Source organism: Dendrobates tinctorius, unplaced genomic scaffold (genome assembly GCF_039654945.1).
Source record: "Dendrobates tinctorius isolate UK_male_01 unplaced genomic scaffold, ASM3965494v1 ptg000113l, whole genome shotgun sequence".
NCBI classification, from domain to species: domain Eukaryota; kingdom Metazoa; phylum Chordata; class Amphibia; order Anura; family Dendrobatidae; genus Dendrobates; species Dendrobates tinctorius.
Window position 1 is genome coordinate 13,069,280 of NW_027361781.1, and position 13,414 is coordinate 13,082,693.

Below are 13,414 nucleotides of genomic sequence, written 5' to 3' on the forward strand. Positions count from 1 at the left end.
AGATTTTCTTCGGTATTATATTGCTAGCACATTGGATATTACATCTTTTTGGGTAAATTTTGATGGCATATGTAACACTTTAAAAAAGCAGTGAGAAATTTGTCTGGATTCAGTTACTCATCCATATGTGTTTTCAGTTACATTTTGGTGTTATACAAAACCAAAAAAAAATTGAAAAAATATTTATTGATGCAATTACTGGTCCATACAGTATTACGTGCTTTCTGTTACATTTTGGTGACATAAAAATTAAAAAAAACTTGGAAAAAAATGTTTATGGATTCAATGATTCATTCACATACTGTAACAGTTATTGTTACATTTTGCTAGTGTATTAAATTCTAAAAAAACTGAATGTATGGTATTCAATGATTTGTGAATACAGTTTAATGTGCTTTGTGTAAAACTATGGTGGGTTAAAAAATTTTAAAAACGCTTGTCCTTGTACAGTTCCAAAAATATTTTTGGTCAAAATATTGAGTTTTGTCTTATATACTGTAGAACTTGTATGAAATAAATACCAAAATTGGCCTTGCTGCAAGTGTACACTTTCTTAATATTTTAGTGTAACGTCCAGTTGTTGCCTTCAAGAGTGTATAAATGACCCTGCTTGTAATTTTTTGGAAGGCTTTGCACTCTGCATGACTATTGAGAGTGGGGGAGTGCCACAACTATACTTTGCTCACAACATTTGAATGAGGTGCTACAGTTGGTACCATAAAAGTTGTAAGGATGACCCTGCTTGTAACTTTTGGTAAGCCTTGCCCTGTGCAGATCTTTTATTAGTGGAGTAATACCACCACTATACTTTGCTCACAATATTTTAATGAGGTACTACAGCTGGTGCCTTCAGGGTGTATGGATGACCCTGTTTGCTATTTTTAAAGGGTTTACAGTTAGTGCATAGCCGATGAGTCTAGTAGTACCACTATATGACAATTTGAAGAAAATGTGTATGAGGCCCTCCTTTATGTCAAATACAGGGTGTATCAGAGTCCTTCTTAAATCACATTTTTGGCAGTTCTTGCTTTCATCATAAATTACACTGAAATTTCCCATATTTTGCTAGAAATTTCAATTTTGATTTACTTAATTTTTTATATCTTTTTTAAATTTTATCTTATATTAAAGTCATTATACATAAAAGAATGCTTCTTAACATTTTTTTTTTCTGTAAACTCTAGTTTCTTGTTGATTTTTAATGTTTTGTAGGGTCTGCCGGAAAAATGCCATTATACTTGTTTCTTCAGACGAGCATTCAAGAATTAAAAATTGCTTGGTTGAGTAAAGAGCATCTGACCATTTTAGTGCTCGCTCTTCTCTACTTAGAATATCATCATTAGAATATGAAGTTTGTGTAGCCTGAAAAAGGTATTTGTATGGAACTGGCATATTTGTGGTGATAATAATAAAGATGGTTGTGGGGTAGAGGTTAAGGTGTGATGGTAGTATTTAGACATTGTATAGTGGAATCCTTAACAATATTGGTCTTTATGGCCTTAAAATAGAGGTATTTAAATCTGATACTCGACAGCACTCAGTATTAAAATTATCAATATTACATGCTGTAATCTGCACAGCATCTGACCTAACAGTATCATAAATCACTAGTGCATTTCCAGAAAGTCAACAGCAGGTTACCTACCGGTCACCAAGATCAGAGTAACAGGACATTTTGTACCCTAATACAAAACACTCAGCAAAAGAACTGACCATTTGGATTTGACTTTGGAGCCAAGAGTGCCACCAGAGTTTATTTCCTAATGGTTAATTTAGCTATAACCTATATCACTAAACTAATTTACTGTAAAGGGGGTTCACACTGACTTTTTTATGTGAATTCTTGCTCCAACATCCACATTAACAAGAGCTTTAAATAATGTTTACTTAAACTTCTAATAGTTCACATGGTTCTGTTTTTTTCCATATTTTTTTTAGCAGGAGAAAAAAACCATGTGCCACTTCTAAAGGTTTTCTCCATGAAAAAAACTCCAAGTTTGACCACTGAAGCAGATAACATTTTCCATAAACAAGGCACATACCAAAAATACATTTCAAAAATCGTTTTTTTTTAGGCAAGTGAATTTTTAACCAGGAAAATCCACGTTTGTGTGATCAAACCCCTAGTTGTTACTGATATTAAAATCTTATTCATAGAAAAATGTAATGAAATGTTCTGTATAGATGGAGATTGGGTTCTTAGTACCAGCATCCACTGTTGGATCAACTGCTGTAGTCTGACACTTTAATGTCACTGTACTCACATGGGATGTGTCTGGGTTTATATAATTGTAACAATCCCAAATTTTTGTGCCCCACACAAAACATCCACCACAATTCTCTCAATTGGTCCTTTAGAGGTTAAAGGAATTGTCCAGTCTTAGGGTACTGTCACACTTAGCGATGCACCAGCGATCCCGACAAAGATATGACCTAGTAGTGATCTAGGGATCGCTGGTGCGTCGCTACGTGGTCGCTGGTGAGATGTCAAGCAGTCAGATCTCACCAGCGACGCAGCAACGATACGAAATGATACGACTGTCGTTGGGACCCTGTCTCTCAGACCTGTAGTATAGAGGTCGTTTGTCGTGGTCCCTGTCAAACACAGCGATGCATGCTGGCCAGCGGGACACCAGTGATCAAAAAATGGCCCAGGACATTCGAGCATGATCAGCAACATCGCAGCAGGGGCCCGATCGCAAAATCGGTGAAGCAACACTGATCTCGCTAGCGAACTCGCTACGTAAGACGGGGGCTTTAGGCTACAATTCTGCAATTACTCTATGTTACTGCAGATATGTGAATCCACACACATAACGTACTGCAGGCTCTGAAAACGGGCGGTTATGTGACTGCAAGTATGCAATTTGCATACTTCCAGCCACATGCTGACTAGACGTGTTTGGCCTCAATATACTAGCATTGGCTGAGGGCGATCTTGTCTAGTCTGCATGTGACTCTATGCATGCAAACTGAATACTTGCGGTCATGTGCCCAGCAGCGGCACCAGAGAATTCTTACCGTGTGCGCGCTTTGAGGATTCACAAGTCTGCGGTTACATAGAGTGACCGCAGACTTGTAACCTAAGGCCAGACGATCCCTTTAGTGACTAACATTATTCATAACTGGATTCATGGGGATTCCAAACAGCCCCTGCCAGGCATCCATATAACTTAACTGAGAACAGCCCCTGCAAGGCATCCATATAAAAGAAATGAGAACAACCCCTGTCAGACATCCATATAACTTAGAACAATGGTTCCCTAGGAAGATGTCAGTAATAACTTTGAACAAACAGACACTCGAAATTAAATCCTTGATTCAACACATGATTGGCATCGACTTAAAAGGCTCCAAATTCAACCCGGGAGCTGCGAAGAGCTTTTTAGCTAAAAATCAAAATTGCTTATAATTACGAAACAAAAAAAACATAATTTGTCTGTGTTGTCATTCAACATTCATTTTCTTGTCATTTTTTCAAGCCCAAAATGCCCATCATAGCGGCTGAAATGGCACTGCTTCAATCATCTCTGCAAACATTTGTATAAGCAAAGGATATTGACTGCTATAAGAATATTTCAGCGTGATTATGACACCGAGCAAACTCTTAAAAACACATACTACCTCTGGAAGCAAAACTGTTAGGTGGAAATGTACTGTGAATGACAAAACCCGAGCACAGAGAGACAAGAAGAAAGGAGAGGAAGGAACAGAGAGGAATAAAAGAAGCGGATGAAAGAAACAGTAAGAAGCTCAGAAATATAAATTGATAGATGGACGGAAGGGTAAAAATCTTGGGAGACTTGCCGTACTCCTAACAGAAAACAACAGGTATCCAATTGACTTATAACCCCTGTAGATGTTTCTTCCAATGGAAAATAACACAATACAGAGGAGCCAACCGTAAATAAAGCGACCATTGTGTGCAATTTATAGAATTCATTTTTAGACGCACTTCACAAAGCGTTGCTTGAAAGGTTGGAGATTCAGATTTCTAATTGTATGTTCTTTTGGGGTCATAAAATCAATTTCCTTTGAAAGTGAAAAAAGTGACAGATGTAATTAGTTCATAGGTTAACCCTTCAATTTGAGAAATACAGTAACCATTTTTTATTTCTGTTTGACAGATCAAGTCTTCATGGTCAGTAGAAATCAAAAGTAAGTGCTGTTGAAATAAGTCCTGTGCCAAAGAGGAGTTTGAGGTCTTGTTGACCGCTTTAAAGTTAAACAAGGCATTGACTCTCCAAAGGTACTACAAAATTTGACAGCAAAATGAGAGAACTTTGTATGTTACAAGTATGTTACAAGAGATTGAATGGAACAAACAAGTGCTAAGTCTTTAAAAAATGGAAGTTGTATAAAATAAATATACAAACACGTGTGTGAACTAGTGAACAGTGAGTTTGACAAAATTTGAATGTGAAATTTTCTTGAATTTGGCAAGAAAATCAATCTTAATCAAAGATACGAAATGCAAATTGAAAGTTCCTTACTAAGCTATAATGTTCTGGGGACTTTCTAGATCCTAAAGCATAAAAATTTAAGGGTGTAAAAAAATGATACTCCTCTGTCCTGTTGCCACTGTCTGATCCTCCATTCATTCATGCTTTCTCTGACATGTAATGTCTTTATCGGGCAACTTAATTTTGCTCCAGGGCTTCAGGAGCTGATCAGGCTTCTGAAACAACAAATAGTTTAGAGGGACTTAGATTTATTTTTTGTTGTCAGGGTCTTTGTAACTCATGTATGCACTACTACAGCAGCACGACCATACAGTCATGTTCAGCCTTATCTGAATATTAGGAATTTTATACTGTTTTTTTTGAGTAATTTCTACTTCACAAAGAGTATCTACAGTTGTGCTGAAATGCCATGCCATTTTATTCAGAAAAATAATTGTTTATTAATTAAATACATGTACAGCAAGCTGCACACACTGCACTAATTGTATTTGTCACAGACATTTACAGTTGTGCTCAAAAGTTTACATACCCCGGCAGAATTTTTGCTTTCTTGGCCTTTTTTTTAGAGACTATGAATGATGACACCAAAACTTTTTCTCCACTCATGGTTAGTGATTGGGTGAAGCCATTAATTGTCAAACTGCTGTGTTTTCTCTTTTTAAATCATAATGAAAACCCAAAACATCCAAATGACCCTGATCAAAAGTTCACATACCCTGGTGGTTTTGACCTGATAACAAGCACAGAAGTTGACACAAATGGGTTGGAATGGCTACTAAAGGTAACATCCTCACCTGTGACCTATATGCTTGAAATCAGTGTGTGTGCATAAAAGCTGAGTGAGTTTCTGGGATCCAGACAGACTTGCATCTTTCATCCAGCCTCTGACGTTTCTGGATTGTGAGTCTTGGGGAAAGTAAAAGAATTGTCAATGGCTCTATGGGAAAAAGTAGGATAACTGAATAAAACAAGAAAGGGATACAAAAAGATATCCAAGGAATTGATAATGCCAGTCAACAGCCTTCAAACTGTGATTAACAAATGGAAAATCAGGGGCTTTGTAAAAACAAACCCATGATCAGGTAGACCAGTAAAAATGTTGTCCAAACTGCCAGGAAAATTGTTCAGGATGCAAAGAAAAACCCACAAATAACACCACCTCAGTGTTCTGTTCTGGGCCCCATATTGTTCAACATTTTTATTAATTATTTAGATGATGGAATTGAGGGTAAACTGATTAAATTTGCTGATGACACAAAGCTAGGTGGGATAGCTTATACTAGAGAATAAAGAGAGAGGATTCAAAAAGATATAAATAAACTGGAACAGTGGGCAGTAGAGTTGAGCGAAACGGGTCGAAAAAATTCAAAAGTCGCTGACTTTTACCAATGTCGGGTTTCATGAAACGAAACCCGACCTTAGCGTGAGGTCAGCCACGAGGTCGGCGACTTTAGCGCCAAAGTCGCGTTTCAAAAGATGCTTCAGCGCCCTTTTTCAGCCATTGAGGAAGAACGGACACTGTGGGCAACATGATGATATAGGCAGGGGTCACCACCATCTTTGAGAAGGGCATGCAAGTGATCGGCTTGCTTTGTGGGGCATCACAGGGGCTATAAAAGGGCGTGCACGCCGACCGCCATCTTACTTCTGCTGATCTCAGAATAGGGAGAGCTTCTGCTGCTGCTGCTGATTCTGTAGGGAGAGCATTAGGCAGGGAAGAAGAACAAAAAAACTGCTTCTGCTGCTAGCGATTTTGCCTGTACAACACACCAGTCACTGTGCAGTGACAGGGGAGGCTCTATTTTGGTGCATCAGCTCTGTTGGTTATTAGGCTGCCTTATAAGGCTCCCAGATAGCTGCATTGCTGTTTTCACACTGCTGTGCAAACTGCTTTTTTAAAAGCTAACATACTTTTCATCCTATTTTTTGCCCAGTTACCAAGTGTTCATTTTTCCACACTTTTGTGTGCAGCAGTCCAGCTTATTAGGCTGCCTACTGCCATACTTGGGACTGAGAGCATCATTGTCAGCTTGCTAAAATCTACAGGGACAATCCAATTTTCCCCAGTCCTCTATACACATATTTTTCACCATCCAAAATCAGCCTGTTACATTGCGGTGTAATATACACTGGGCCTGAGAGAATCCTTCAGTGTCCTCAAGTCTGTAGAGAGATTCCAATTCTCCCTAGTCCTCTATAGACATTTTTTACACCATCCAAAATCAGCCTGTTACATTGAGGTGTAACATACACTGGGCCTTAGAAAATACTTCAGTATCCAGAAGTGTGTAAGGAGATTCAAATTCTCCCCAGTCCTCTATACACATTTTTTACACCATCCAAAATCAGCCTGTTACATTGCGGTGTAATATACACTGGGCCTGAGAGAATCCTTCAGTGTCCTCAAGTCTGTAGAGAGATTCCAATTCTCCCCAGTCCTCTATAGACATTTTTTACACCATCCAAAATCAGCCTGTTACATTGAGGTGTAACATACACTGGGCCTGAGAGAATCCTTCAGTATCCAGAAGTGTGTAAGGAGATTCAACTTCTCCCCAGTACTCTATACACATTTTTTACACCATCCAAAATCAGCCTGTTACATTGAGGTGTAATATACACAGGGCCTGAGAGAATACTTCAGTATCCCGAAGTGTGTAAGGAGATTCAAATTCTCCCCACTACTATATACACCTTGTACCTTGTTTTACAGTACCATATAGTTGGTGGAATTTTGGGTACATTTTACCCAAAAATGAGGAAGTGTGGTGGAAGAGGCCATGGAAGTGGACGGGGGTTGCAAGCTGGTAATGATGGTGTTGGTGGTGGATCTGCTGGTAGTGGCAAAAGCAAAATAGCACCTAATGCAGGAGTTGTTGAGCCTGCGTCATCATCTGGCTCCATAAGGCCTCGAAGGCTCCCTTTTCTGGGAGTAGATAAACCGCTTTTAAAGCCGGAGCTTCAGGAACAAGTTTTGGCTTACATTGCTGACAGCCTCCAGCTCTATCGCCTCCTCTCCTGAAGTTTTAAAAAATAAAAGCACTGAGTCGTCATTGGAGGCTCATGGTCATGAACCACACCTTTCCTTGTGTCCTTCACCCGTACCAAAATTGAAGGATGCCACAGGCCACACTACAGATTACTCAATGGAGCTGCTTTCACATACCATGCCTGGGTTATCAAGTCAAATCGTGAATTATCCAGGCGAAGATGAAGCTGACATGGAGTGCACTGATGCACAGCCCCTGCTAGATGATTCTGCTGGTACATTCACTCAGAGCACTACATTGTCCTCACAGTGTACTGAGTCAGAATCTGACCCAGATGAAACTCAGGTGCCCCTTCCCGCATACTATACCACCATACACGGTGACACAGAGGAAGGTGCACATGACATTGAATACGAGGTGATGGATGACCCAGTTGTTGACCCAGATTGACATCCATTGGGGGAAGTGGGTGCCGCTGCCAGTAGCTCAGAAGAGGAGGAGGAGCATCCACAGCAGGCATCGACATTGCAACAGCTGTTATCTGGCAGACCCGGAGCAGTCCAAAAACGGGTTACAAAAAGCAAAAGAGTTGCAGGACAGCTTGGCCAGACGGTCAAATTAGCACAGCGTGCAAGGCCTCAAAATGTCTTCCCTAGTAGGAAGAGTGCAGTGTGGCACATTTTTGAACAAAACCCAAATGATCAGGCAAAGGTTATCTGTAAGAAGTGCGCAAAGACCTTTAGCTGAGGGAAAATTCTGAGAAATTTGAATACCAGTTGCATGCTTAGACATTTAACCACCATGCACGTGCAAGCGTTGATGGACTACCAAACCTCACGTACCACATGTGCAACTGCTCCCAATGAAGGTAGTCAGCAAGGCTACATTGTTTCCCCCACTGTAAGCCCACTGGTTAGCACACCACCAGCAGCAAATGTTGAGGTGTCGTCGCAAGGCCAAAGCAGTCAGGGTATCACAATGTTATTGCTACGAAAGACTGAATCTAGGCTATCAGAAAGAACACCAACTCCATCACCATCATCAACCCTCTCTCAGTCTGCCAGATCCACCGCTAGTTCCACCAAATGCAGCTCTCAAGTCCAGCTCACCCTACCAGAGAATATGAGTAGGACAAGAAAGTACTCATCCGCGTACACTGGGTTTGAACGCCCACATTGCCAAACTAATCTCGTTAGAGATGATGCCCTACCGGTTGGTTGAAAGCGCAGCTTTCTGCAAACTCATGGCCTACGCAGTACCACGCTATGGTCTACCCAGTCTGCACTTCTTTTCTCGCAAAGCCATCCCAGCCCTCCACCTTCATGTGAAAGAACGCATTGTCCATGCACTCAAGCAATCAGTGAGTGGAAAGGTGCCCCTCACCACAGCTGCATGGTCCAGTAGGCATGGCCAGGGCCGTTACGTGTCCATCACTGCGCACTGGGTTAATGTGGTGGATGCAGGGTCCACAGGGGACAGCGGTGGTGGGACAGTGCTGCCTAGCCCACGGTATAGGAAACAGTTGGCTGTAGGCGTTCGACCCTCCTCCTCCTCCTCCTCCAGAAGCGAAAGCTCGTCCACAGAGCGCAGTCGCACGAGCACTCCATCCACAGTTGCCAGTGTTGCACACAAGGTTTCCCACTATCGATCAGCTAGTGGAAAGCGTCAGCAGGCTGTGTTGAAGATGATGTGTTTGGGTGACAGACACACCGCGGAGGTACTGGCCGACTACTTTCAGCGACAAACTGATTCATGGCTGGGCAGTCTGCTTCTTGAGGAAGGGAAGGTAGTTAGTGATAACGGCTGGGAGCCAGTACCGACGCCCACGAGTGGGCCCCCCTTGCTTGGGCAGGGCCCCAGCATTTGTAATGTTTACCTCTCCCTGCTCCTCCGCTGTGTAGTCTGGCCTGTCAAATCCTTCACTGGGACTGCCACTACAAATATGGTGAACTGATAGATGATGGTTAAGACGTAGCTATGCCCTGTCCTGCTGGACGGGCTCTAGCTTCAGATGATCAATGGCTTCCTTTTCTTAAGGACGTCGACTCACAATGAGATGCATTGGTGGTTTCTCATCAGCTTTCACAGTTTTCCTACTCACAGACGTGTGACATTCCTGCCCACATTTTTTAATGTGCCCTCTCATGCCAATCCAGTAGAATCGCCTACAGTCTGTGGCTTCTGTCTTTTGCAATCCAAAGTTACGTGACAGATCATGATAGGCAGTGAGCACCATGTCTACATCTCTCCCTGTGATCAAAATTTGATGGAGATGAGTAACGGTGATGGGATCAACGGTACTGTGATACAGCAACACTTTCTTCACAAAGAACTGTTTTCACTGTCTCCATACACAAAAAGTAATTGAGGGTCAGCATCGCTTCTGAGAATTCTCCTAGAAGTTTTTCCCGTGATTAGTAATTCCTACATTTCTGCAATCTCTAGACTTTATGTCTGTACTTTTATGCATCTCATTTTCATTGCGGAGAGTCTGGACTGTCTTACTGAGACAGAAATATATATGAAGATTTAAAAATACCACTAAAATTTATACTGGTGTACGCTTCAAATACATTTCCTTTTTCCTACTTTTTAGATTGTTGTCTAATCCATACTGAGAACACGGAGATTTTAAATGTTTAAACTATGCTACATATATATGTTATCCAGTGATAATGTGCCCTTTCTCAACTTTGTACTATCTGGTCAAATCCAAACTGGGCCTTAGAACTTCTGAGTCTGCCTACTGATCTATAGACATATATTTGTAATGTGTAAACTATGCTATATATACCTGTAATCCGGTGATACTGTACCCTTTCTCTACTTTCTGCAATCTTGTCGAATCCATACTGTGCCTGAGACCATCTGAGTCTGCCTCCTGATTACAGCTGAGTGGTGTTTGAGTGGAACTGCTAGCCAAATTCAAATTCTACCTGTTTTGGGCGGTGTTAGATCCGTTTGTCGAACAACAAAACTTTGATTACAATTCCGCTGTTTGAGTTTCCATTCCAAAAAGTTTGCATCAAACAAACGCGTAACTATATTTTCACATTAATAATGGTTTTCAAAGATAATAGACAGTTTGAGGCCATAGTAGCGGTGTCTGGTAGCCAGCGGTGTAGTACACCTGTGAAGGAGCTACACCGTGTGTGCTCCTAATAATTTTATATCACATATTGTCATGAAAATCCTTTTTGGCCTAGTAACTGTGTCTGCTACTCAGCAGAGGAGCCCACCCGTGAACCGTGCTATGCCGCCTGTTTATAAAAGAACCAGTTTTTGACTGCATTTACACCACTTAATACTTTGGGCCTAGTAACTGTGTATGCTACTCAGCAGAGTTGGCAACAAAGCTATGCCGCCTGTTTAGGTAAGAACTGTGTGCTACTCAGCAGAAGAGCCCAGATGTTGAGCAAGCTACAGCCGCAGGCTCCACTCCTGATGGTGCCCTTCTGGACATTCCTTTAAGGTTCAGCTTTGCAACCATACTGCCCCCGGAAAACAAACACTTTGCCTTCATGGATGCTGTTTGGAGGATCATGACTCGTGGGAATAATGCCGCCCAATCAGTTAACCTGCTAGAAAGATCCTTCGTTGCTCACAAGCATGACATCACACTCCCTAGGTGGAAGCTAATGCCACTGTAGCGAACGTACTCCTTGGGGCGCCACAACTGCACAGATGCCCAGCCAATGCTAGATGATTCTACTGGAACATTGACCCAGACCACCACATTCCCCTTGCACTCTACACAGCCAGAATCTGACCGTGATGAAACTCAGGTTACCCTTCCCACATACTTTACCACCTTACATGGTGACAAAGAGGAAGGTGCAGATGAAAGTGCAGGTTCGGCCCACCCGCCGTCAGACACACCACCGTACTATGAGGGGCCTTGTGCCAGTGCTATCAACAATGAGTGGGCCCCCCCTGCTTTGTAAGGATCACAGCACTTACAAAGTTGAAACACTTACCTCTCCTTGCTCCTCCGCCGTGACGTTGTGCGCGTTTACTGACAGTGACATTCTGGTCAAAGAGTGCGATGACATCACGTCTGTATGCCCTCTGCCTAAACAGTCCAAGTGCAGAGAGAGGGAAGATGGGGACGACGAGGAGTCCAGACTAGTACAGGGATTCCTTAGCGAGGAGACTTATTGTTTTAAAGGTTGGTAGCAATTTTTGGGGAGCACTATACTCTGGAGAATGATATATGTGGCCCAACATACACTGGAGCATTCCAAAGGTGGACATCAGTCACTGGAGCTGCATTGACATGGCCCATTATACACTGGAGCATTAGATGTGGGGCCCATTATATATGGAGCATTATTTTGGCCCATAAGACAGTGGAGCTTCATCCATGGAGACCAACATATACTGTAGCATTATGTGGAGCTCATCATATACTGTATCGAACATTATATGAGACCAATGATTCTGTATGGAGAAATATATGGGCCTCATTACTCTGTATGGTGCACTATGCGGTGCCCATAATACTGTATGGAGGAGCATACTGTCTGTTTTTGGAGCCATTGGAAAATTTAAAATGGATATCAGTCATGAGATGTAAGAAGTGAAGTATTTTTCATTGTACTACACCGCTAATTCTATGGCGTATCAGAGGATCATGAATTGTGGCATGTGTTAAAGGAGCCCATCGACACTCTGGCCCAGGGCCCACGAAAATCTGGAGCCAGCCCTACCCCCCCACAACTTTAGCCAAATAACCCCCAGTTTTCAATGCCTAACTATTATTAGGAAGCAAATTAAGGTTGCCAAGCTTAAGTAATAAGAATTGATGTTTTTGGCATCAAAATGGGCACTGTAGGTGTGTTTCCTGTCCTCCTCTCACTGCCGATTTTTATTCCCCATTGACTTGCATTGGGTTTCGTGTTTCAGTCGGCCTTCGACTTTTCACAATAATCGGCCGATTTCGTTCGACCCGACTTTTGCGAAAGTCGGGTTTCACGAAACCCGACTCGACCCGAAAAAAGGCAAAGTCGCTCATCTCTAGTTGGCAGCATCTAACAGAATGGTTTTTAGCAGGGAAAAATGCAAAGTACTACATCTGGGCAATAAAAATGAAAAAAGCATTTACAGAATGGGAAGAATAGGGCTAAGCAACAGCACATGTGAAAAGACTTGGGTATACTAATAGATCATAAACTGAACATGATTAAACAGTGTGATGCAGCAGCAAAAAAGGCAAATGCAGTTCTGGGATGTATTAACAGAAGCATACAGTCTAGATCACGTGAAGTCATTATTGCCCTCTTCTCCTCTTTGGTCAGACCTCATCTGGAACACTGTGTCCAGTTTTGGGCACCACGTTTTAAAAAAAATCAACAAACTGGAGCAAGTTCAGAGAAGAGCGACCAAAATGGTGACCGGTCAGCAAACCATGTCGTATGAGGAGCAATTACAGGATTCGGGAATGTTTAGCTTGCAAAAATGAAGACTGAGAGGAGACTTAATAGCTGTCTATAAATATCTCAAGGACTGTCACATTGTAGAAGGATCATCTTTATTCTCATTTGCACAAGGAAAGAATAGAAGTAAAGGGATGAAACTGAATGGGAGGAGACACAGATTGGATATTAGAAAATATTTTTGACAATTAGGGTGATCAATGAGTGGAACAGGCTGCCACGAGAGGTGGTGAGTTCTCCTTCCATGGAAGTCTTCAGATGCTGGACAGACATCTGTTTGGGGTGATTTAGTGAATCCTGCTTTGAGCAGGTGGTTGGACCAGATGACCCAGGAGGTTCCTTCCAACTCTACCACTCTATGAATCTAACATCAGCTGAAATATAGGACTCTCTGAAAACTAGCGGTGTGGCTGTTTCAAAATGCAGAATAAGGAGGCACTTGAAGAAAAATGAGCTGCATGGTCAAGTTGCAAGAAGAAAGCCATTATTGCGTAAATGCCACAAATTTCTTGCCTACAATTCTCAT

The 13,414-nt window shown here is 41.9% G+C and overlaps 1 long non-coding RNA gene across 1 annotated transcript in view; it reads left to right on the top strand.

Moving 5' to 3' along the window:
- Window positions 1–1,227: 1,227 nt before the first annotated feature.
- The window catches only part of LOC141101026 (uncharacterized), a 38,798-nt gene continuing 26,611 nt past the window's right edge, over window positions 1,228–13,414 (top strand). Inside the window, exons 1-2 of the long non-coding RNA XR_012234856.1 lie at window positions 1,228–1,371; window positions 4,128–4,158. This is a non-coding gene — a long non-coding RNA (uncharacterized lncRNA). The remainder of the gene's footprint in view (window positions 1,372–4,127; window positions 4,159–13,414) is intronic.